The sequence below is a fragment of the Euphorbia lathyris genome, chromosome 4, assembly GCF_963576675.1.
Source record: "Euphorbia lathyris chromosome 4, ddEupLath1.1, whole genome shotgun sequence".
Classification (NCBI taxonomy): Eukaryota; Viridiplantae; Streptophyta; class Magnoliopsida; order Malpighiales; family Euphorbiaceae; genus Euphorbia; species Euphorbia lathyris.
In genome coordinates, this window is record NC_088913.1 from 66,207,313 (window position 1) to 66,216,384 (window position 9,072).

Sequence of the window (9,072 nt, forward strand, 5' to 3'; positions counted from 1 at the left end):
GGTGGAAGGAAGGTTTGGGTCATGTAATGAAAGGTTGAAGTTTGGAAAAAATGTTAGAACAATACTATCGGCATTGAGTGTTTTTAAAACTGTGCCGATGACAGCATGTTCAAATTTAAGAAATTTAGTATCCAACAGGCTTACTCGTGCTGTGACTGGAAGACCCTTCCTACCATGAAGAGTCAAAATAATACGTACTGCCCCAAGGTGGAAATGGGAGTATCCTTCTTGCCTCCATTTGGATATGAAAGAAGTATGAATCTCCAAGGTTACATATTGTTCTGCACTGGTAGCCTTCAGAGAACATTGGTCCATTTTGGAAGTTTGGACATATTCTTTAGCATGCGGTCGTCTGGTGGAGATCAAAGACCTGATACTGCGTGTGATAGAAGAATCACGCCTATAAATGTTGTAGGGATTGATCAAGGGTAAGTTGGTTAAGTGGATTTGAGCATCTTCTGGAACATAAGAGTATTCCACAAGATTTTCAATTTTTGAGGTTTTGGTTTGTCGAAAGGATGATGGGATAGAAAGAGAAGAAGAAAGTTGGATGGGATTAGAATTAGAAGTTGAAGGTAATTCCATGATTGAATGATGTTTACTCTGTACTCCTTAATTTAATCAATCATACCTCTACCTTATGGCTCTGGTACCAGCGGCTCAATTCTTCACCTGCGTGAGCTTCTTCAACCTAATTTACCTGTACGACTACCACTCAACCCAGACCACCATAACATCTCTGATTGTCATCGGTTGAAGCTAGAGAAGCAGGTACTTCTTGAAACTCTTTCACTTGCTCGAGCTCTTCGTCCAAGTTTGTTGTTTACTTCCTCTCAATTTGATTCCTCGATAGTTTCCCTTGCTCTTGGTTTGCTTGATGATTTTAGGGTTTTCAGTTTTAATCAAATTAATTATAGTCATCAACTTGTTTAATTTGGTGTTTCATTTTTTTTGTACGTTTGTTCTTGAAGTTATAAAGGCTTTCAACCAGCTCTATTAAAAAACCCTTTGTTTTCAGTATTTTCTGTTTTGTGTTTCTGGGTTCTATGTTTTTAAAAATCCCCAACAAAAGAAAAGAGAGTAATTAATTTCTTAAACAGGTAATGACATGGTTCCTGATATCAACTTTTTCCCTTTCTTCCGTGGTTCTGTATTCTACATAAAGTATACTAATAAGATAAGATGTCCAGCTACTTGATCCACCTACAAAACAATTAAATAATACTTAGTAAATGCTAAGCAAGACTTAATTAGAGTAAAACTAACCTGATTAATATGAACTTTAAACCACGTTGGTGTTTTTTTTGAGATTAGCCTTTTGTGTATTTTGCTTATGTAGATGATTTTCCATGTCGGTGTCTATTAATGTTGATATGTTAATGGTTACTATGAAGTTCAATATGGTGATTTGTCAGCTTCCTGAATCTTAACTGCAACTTGGTGAATGGTTGAATCTCTCTCTCAATCACTCTGTTCCATCTTCTCTTTTGATCCTTTCAAGGTAATCTAGAGCCCCATAGTAACCCTTTTTTTTACTCCTTTTTTCTGCCTGATAAATACATCATGTGTATATGCTAAATTTCAATTGAGTGTGAATCTCCTGGTTTGAAACCATATGCAGGGCCTTTACTGTGTCTGGTAAGTTGAAACCAGAGGAAGTTGTTCAAGCAACCATATCTCTTTGCCTGATCAGGTTTTAGATATTGTTGGTGTTACATCTTTACCATCATAAGATTCTATTCCTGAAAGGAGGAAATTGGAGTACCTTGAGATGCAGGAAGAGCTTATCAAGGTTATTATGTTTTTTATTCCTGTTCTTGGCGTCATGAAATTCTCCTTAATTTCTCTTTAATGATACGAAAATACAGTGAGATGCGTTAATGTTAGCCCATGTGTGAGCCAAATATGTGATGATTTCATTATGTCAATATAACCTTAATTTAGTTAAATAAGAAATTTGAAACCTTTTGCATCAAGTTGTGAACTACACACTTCTCTCTTTCAGAAGGAACCTCAACATTTTTTATATGCTAAGTCAGTTTGAAATTGATAATTTTGAGGAGGAAGAAAGAGAAAGGGGAAGAAGAGCTTGCCAAGATGAACGAATCTAAAAGTAGTGAAGAGGATGTGGCATTAAAAGAGATGACCACACTAGGAGAACATGAGGCACAAGAACTAGCTAGAGCAAGAACATGTGGCAGTCGTGCACTTGCAGTTTTAGCTTCAACATCTATAAGGACTGGAATTTTAAGTTTTTAATGGTAAGTTTTTTTTACTTAATTTTTAAAGCTGCTTTGGGCAAGGCCTTTCATTCCTTGACCATGCTTATTACCTGGGATTCTGGTGGTATGAACTCTGCTTCCCATGGTTTACAAATGAAAGCCAATAAGATTTTCTGGTTAGAGGTTGTTTTGTAATTTAATCTGTTCTGACTTTATTATGAGTATTTGACTGAACATTGTGTGATACAATCAGTTGCATGGCTACTTTGATATATTCTATTCGGCCTACTAAAATTTATGCCTTATATGCACTTATATGAGTTCATTTTGAGGTTCATTCAAGAATTGGTTCTTTGGTTTATTTATTTATCTATCAGGTTATTGTTAAACTTGCAAAAATGGGTTACATCGAGGAGAGTTCAATAGCTCTAGAGAGACGGGGTTACATTTGCAGATCTAACTTCTTGGCTGATGTGATGATATTTTTATTGCGAAAGCCAAAATCTTTCATGCAAGGATATATAATTCATCACTAGAATCTAGTTATTCAATTCTATAATTGGAATCTTGTAGTTTGTTTATCCTTTTTTTGTAGTGTTATAATAACTAATTTTGGTTCCTTTAGTTTCTTTTTAGTCAATAGTTTAAGGGGCTTAAAATACCGATTGGCTCTGTGAACTTGCTTAAACTGACTTGATTAACCTATTGATGCTATGTGACGAGGAAGATGCGAATTCGGCAAATTGAATTGCCTAATTACTTAAGACAAGTTCAAGGAGCCAACATGTCACTTTAAGTAAGTTCGAGTACTAATTGGTTAGTTTAAGTAAGTTTAGGGTACGAATAAGTCAATCTAAGTTGCGGGAGTTTTTGAGACATGTCCAAAATTCAAGGATCAATCAGTGTTTCAGGCCGAGTATAAGGGACCGTTGATGTATTCATTCTTTTGTGTGTGTATATGTGTATGGTGGATGCAGTGTCACTCTTTCCAGTTGCAGAGTTGACAGATTTCATTTGTGATGCTCAAATGGCAAAGGCATTTGATGCTCCAGAAGTGAAGGTAAATTTCACCTAATTTTAACTGTTCTTTTTAATTAAAACATGGAGAAGAAAAAAAATCAACAAAATCAGAATCATCTTTATATATATAAGAAGTTAATGTAGAGTATCAATGAAATCTGAAGTCGTTTTAAGGATCGATACTACACAAGGACTGACTTGGTTAGAAATAGAATTGACAGTTCTTGAAACAGAATTAGCTCTGTTTCCAGAACTGTGGTATACAAGTTAGAACTTGAAAACTAATCCTCAAAACCTAGAATTCAATCAAAGCCTAAAGAAACCAAGATGAAAATGACTTGAAGATTAGAAAAGGAAAACATGTAATTGTCTTAAAATATGTTTATGTTAACTAAGGATGGACGAAATTATGCACTCCTGAAAATATTGTATATAAGTTATGGTTTTCTCTAATCAATAATAAAGATTTGGACTCTGTAGAAAAGTTTTTCAAAAATAACAGTTTTTTTTTTACCTTTTTCTTTTTTCTATTAATTTAAAAAAAAAACCATACTCACCAGATCGAGTCCTCGATTGACCGCAGTTCTTACAGAGTTGTTGAAGTTTCGCAAACCTAGCATACTTCAAACCATAGTTTTAACTGTCTAGTCCAAGTCTGACAACATTACCTTTAATCAAGTTTTATATTCAAAGCAAGTTTGATGATATTATTTTTTTACAAAACAAAGTATTTGAAATTATACCATTCAATCCTAATGACAATCAAAAGCTGTTATCTTTTAAAAAAATTACATGATTTCCAAAAATGAACCGTAGTTGTGTACAATGAACTTAAAGATGTTTCCGGAGGTATTGCGTTTTATCGATATGTAAAAATATATTTTTTTAAATAGAAATTATAATATAATTTAAAATACTTTATTTTATAAATAAACATAGCACATGTCTATATTTACAAACTTTTAAATCATAAATTTGCAAATTTGATAAACCACGAGTTAGATTACAAATTAGACAAATCACACATTTATTTCTGCAATTATCCTAAGAAGCTTAATATAATAAAAATAAAAAAACTCAATTTATCAAAATTAGAAACAATGAATGAAGACCCCTCGAAATATTTATTTGATAAATATTTTAGTTTTAAAAGCAACCAAATCATAAAATAACTAGAGGATTGTTCTTAGAAACATTCTTGAACTACCAATGAGCAAAGAACATTCTCTTTAAGTTCATACATTGAATTTTGTATACTTTATTCAATCCTCTTTGTTAGAACATTCTTATTATTCGACTACAAAATTAAAATAGATATGAATCATAATCGTATAAATTTAGCAATAAGAAATTTATTCAATTAAGTTGTTTAACAAAGAGAAGAACATACATTGGCTGCATCAACATGAACAATCATCTCTTCAAGTGAAGTAAGGTCCTAAATATTGGCAAAATTGAGCAGAACAACATAAGAAATAGTAGATAATGGTTTTACCTCCAAATTATCTTTTACCATATATGTTACCATCTCTTTCACAAATCCACCTAACTACTCCCTTTCACAAATTGCATTCCATAACTCATTTTCTTCTTGCAAATGGGACAATCAAACAGTGGTGGGTTTTGAAGGTGAACTGGGAAACTGTGACTGTGTCCTCCGAGACAGGTGTATGCGAATGTTTTTTTCTTCATTGAATCATTGTTATTGGTTAAACGAGAAGGTTTTGGATTCAGAATACGATCTAAATCTTCTGATGATTGAAGGTAAGATTTGTTGAGTGATTTAATGCTATTGTAGAGATCAGCTATGCTGCCTATCATGCCTTTGCCGTCAAGAGATTAACTATCATTCATAATGATAAAGGCGTGAGGCTCACCAGAAAATCTATAAATTCCTCATTTGCTTCTGCATATATCATTCGTATTTGCAAACAAATGAGTTATTTATAGAGAAACCAGAAAAAAAGAAGAAAAATCAGAATGGAAATCTAAGAAAATGTGAGTTATTTATAGAGAAAACGAGGATTTCGTATAAAGACAAAGAAATAGATGGCCTCCTCATTTAATTCCCAATCCACGTCAATAATTTAAATGAATTACCATTTTTAAATTAAGGAAATAAACAAAATTTGCAAAAAGACCATATATATACCACCCCTTAATTGACTAAAATAATCTTACCATTCTCATTTTCTGTTTTAAATGCTAGTATCATTTTGTAAAGGGCTAATACACAAATAACCCCTGAACTGGTTCAAATGTTGCAACTGCCTCCTCTAAATTTTAATTATAACAATTTACCCATCAAACTTGTCCAACTATAAAACATAACCTTAAATTGGAAATTTTTTATTCCGTACTTGAAGCAACCGTAAAAACGTTTTCTCTGGATTCGTATCACGCCAACAATCTGATTATCACACTCTACAAACATTGCAACATTTGTATTTCACGTGTTTCTTCAATTTCAGGTAATGTCAGCAATTTGGAGTTATGTTTTACAATTGGAAAAGTTTGAGGGGTTATGTTTTACAATTGGATAAATTTGAAGGGTAAGTTCTTATAATTAAAAGTTGGAGGGGGCAGTTGCAACATTTGGACAAGTTTAAGGATAATTTATGTATCACGCTTTTTTGTAAAATATTCAAGTCAAAAGTAAAAACAAATTTATGATTGTGGTTAATATATATTTTTTTATTACAAAATAGTACTTGACTTATACAGTGGCACATGTGCGACTCTTCTTCTTCTCTCTTGTAATAACCTTAATTTTGGACATTTTATAAATATATAGATATAATTTTGGTTAGTTTGCTTTTTAATAAATACCCTTATTTGTATTAAGTAGGTTTTTTTTTTACAACCTGATTACATTTGCCAAGTATACCCTTAGCCACTCAAAACTATTTCAATTGTGTAACCTAAACATAAAAAAAAAAAAGGAATTGGCAGCCGCTTTCTCTGTGTTATTTACAAACTTCAAAAGAAACAAAAACTTCCAAGTTCTTGCTCCAGAAATCAGATCTTGATCGGCAACTGTAAAGTTAGAAAAAGTAAGTTCCTGATCTTTTATGTTTTGTTTTTATCAAACCCACCTCATATCCCCATATTTCTATATGTAAATTAAGTTGGACTTCCTCCGTTTGCGCACCAAAATTTGGAGGTTGCTGTAACATTATCCTATATAATGTTATTAAATTTTTGAGAAAATAATAGTTTATGATGACTAAGGTGTTTGCATTGGTTTTATCAAGGCTATCAATTCCTTTTGTTTGATGTTTCTGGAACTTAAGATGTTGGATTAAAGTAATATATTTGGTACTAGTTCATCTTAGTCTTATCTCTTTGCAATATTAGGTGGTGGTGATGTAAATATTTCTTTTTTGTTTTTTTTAAATCTCTTTTCATTTATTTCATAATCTTTATCTTACATGAGAAGTAGAGCATGAGTTTTCTTTTATTAGAATTGTTTCCAAATGGCAGTAGGTAAATTAATTCTTATGGTTTCAAAATTCTTAATCTATTAATTTGTGAGGATTTAATTACTAGTTTGATTCCGTTAATTTAGATATGATTAAGCTTAGTTAATTCATTCTCCCTTTTATTTGAACCGATAGAAAATTCTGACATCCCTCCAGTCGATTGAGAGACGGGCTTTTCGGTTCTTGCTTCCGTTTAAATCCCAGGTGAGTGGTAATTATGGTACACGACGCTGTTTGATTGAAATATCAGACTTTAAACTGTTTATCAAAAATTAACATTTGATTATATGTTTCCGTCTATAAAAGCGTTGATTTTGAACCTTCTGTTTACTAAATATCATTAGTATTAGAGCGTATATTCTGGGAACATGTCCTTCATATTTGATTTGTTTTATTACCAGTTACAAAGAAGTTATTAAAATTTGATTTGATATTATCTGTACTTTCTGATACGCGATTTATCGCCGTTATTACTTTTATTTTAGAAATCTGATAATTTGTTCAATCAGTTATGATTTTCTGATTTATATATGTATACTATATGTTTTCAAACTGGTACAAGTGCTCAGTATATCTGTATCTGTTATCTGGCCTCTCACCGATCTTCATAACATTAGGACTTTGCATTTGTCTTCGAGTCATGATGTCAGTTGTCAGTTTTGTCGTCAGTTGTGTCAACATTAGAATCATGCATAAGATCGGTGAAGGCAATTATCTGTTATCTGTATCTGTTATTGGTAGCGCACTTACCATTTATCTAGCCCTGGTGGTGTGCAGTATCACCACTCTGTTACACTGTACCATGTGTTTTAAAGCTTTTGCCTTATTTTCTGATTATTCTATTATTTGATATTTTGAAAGGCTTCAGGATTGTGTTTGACAATTGATTTCCAGTATTTTGAATTGATTATCTTATATTGACCTTTTTGTTTAACTGATTTTGAAATACTATATTTTGAGCTATAATTATCATGATTTAATAGTATCAGCCTGCCTGCCTGTTCCTTTTCTGTTGTGTGCTATAGCTACTGCTCACTGAGGTTTTCGCTCGTATAGACGAAAATCTCATACCACGTTGAATATTTCTTTTCAGATTAAAGTCCCTGTTCGTGAGGTAACCCTTGGATTGATCTTGAAGGAGGCTGCTTAATGATTTAGCTTTATATTATTTTTGGAGACTTTTGATTATTGAGATTTGACTCGAATAGTTAGGTTCCTTTGAGGTTTATGATGTAATTGAGATGACTTTGATACTCTGTTAGTAAATTTTGGATTTTCTATTAGTTCAGAATTAAGGCTAGCATAGATTAAAGTTACTTTAATTTATGCGCCGGTCATGGCCTGGATTGGGTCGTGACAAAGGTGGTATCAGAGCCTAGGTTTAGGTTCTTATGGACTTACTGTATAGGATTCACATGTTCTGTTCGTATCCCTTATCTTGCATATCTATCTGATACCAATTATAACACCCTGGTCCAATACCATGTAGATATTGTCCGCTCTGGCCCAATTCCAACACATTGGGCCTCACGGCTTTAAAACGCGTCTGCATGTATTGGATCAGGGTGTTATAATTGGTATCAGAGCCGAATCTCCACGTACGATGTGTGGTTCGGGGACGAACCAGGTGGAAGCTGGTGGGCCTGTAACGACCCGGTCCGGAGTGGGTGGCGCCGGGGTAGAAGGCCTGAGCAAGGAGCGGCCCTAAGGGATGGCGATGGGGGCAGGAATGAACTGAATCCCACATCGGAAATGGAGAGGGAGTGATTGGGGCTTATTAGTAAGATGTGAATCCAATACATGTAGACGCGTTTTAAAGCCGTGAGGCCCAAAGTGTTGGATTTGGGCCAGAGCGGACAATATCTACATGGTATTGGATCAGGGTGTTACATCTCTGGTTTACGCGTGTCCACTTGACTTCTACCTAATCACCGTGTGCTACTGTGCTTCCGGACAAATCCCATTCCCATTCCCATACTCTTTCCCTTTTATTCATTAAAGTCCCACCTCCTCTCCTTCTACTCTAAATAGGCTGTCAATATGAATTAAAACACGATAACACGATTCGCATAATACGGAAATTAAACGAATTAGGGTTGAGATAAATGGATCGACACATCTAACCCGTAAAATAAGCGGGTCAGGTCGCAGATTGACTCGTGAATTCGTTGTAACCCGTATAATTTAGATGAGTCTATGGGTCATGTCAACCCCACCCGCGGACCCATATAACCCGATCCGTATAACCCATCTAACTCATATATCATGTAAATATAAAAAAGTTATATGGATATTAAAGTAATTTTAATTTTTAACTCTAATATATATACATACAGATTAGTAGATTA

General features: G+C 33.6%; 1 long non-coding RNA gene across 3 annotated transcripts; it reads left to right on the forward strand.

Moving 5' to 3' along the window:
• The first annotated feature begins 309 nt into the window (after positions 1-309).
• Positions 310-7,901, forward strand: LOC136225483 (uncharacterized). Of its 3 annotated transcripts, XR_010687101.1 has the most exons (7): positions 310-771; positions 1,340-1,501; positions 1,622-2,261; positions 3,200-3,282; positions 4,857-5,006; positions 6,860-6,928; positions 7,818-7,901. It is a non-coding gene; the product is annotated as an uncharacterized lncRNA (long non-coding RNA). The 3 variants fall into 3 exon arrangements; XR_010687102.1 differs by lacking the exons at positions 3,200-3,282; positions 4,857-5,006; positions 6,860-6,928; positions 7,818-7,901 and having other exon boundaries at positions 325-771; positions 1,622-1,792; positions 2,006-2,565; XR_010687100.1 differs by lacking the exons at positions 3,200-3,282; positions 4,857-5,006; positions 6,860-6,928; positions 7,818-7,901 and adding an exon at positions 2,600-3,130 and having other exon boundaries at positions 327-771.
• The last annotated feature ends 1,171 nt before the right edge of the window (positions 7,902-9,072 follow it).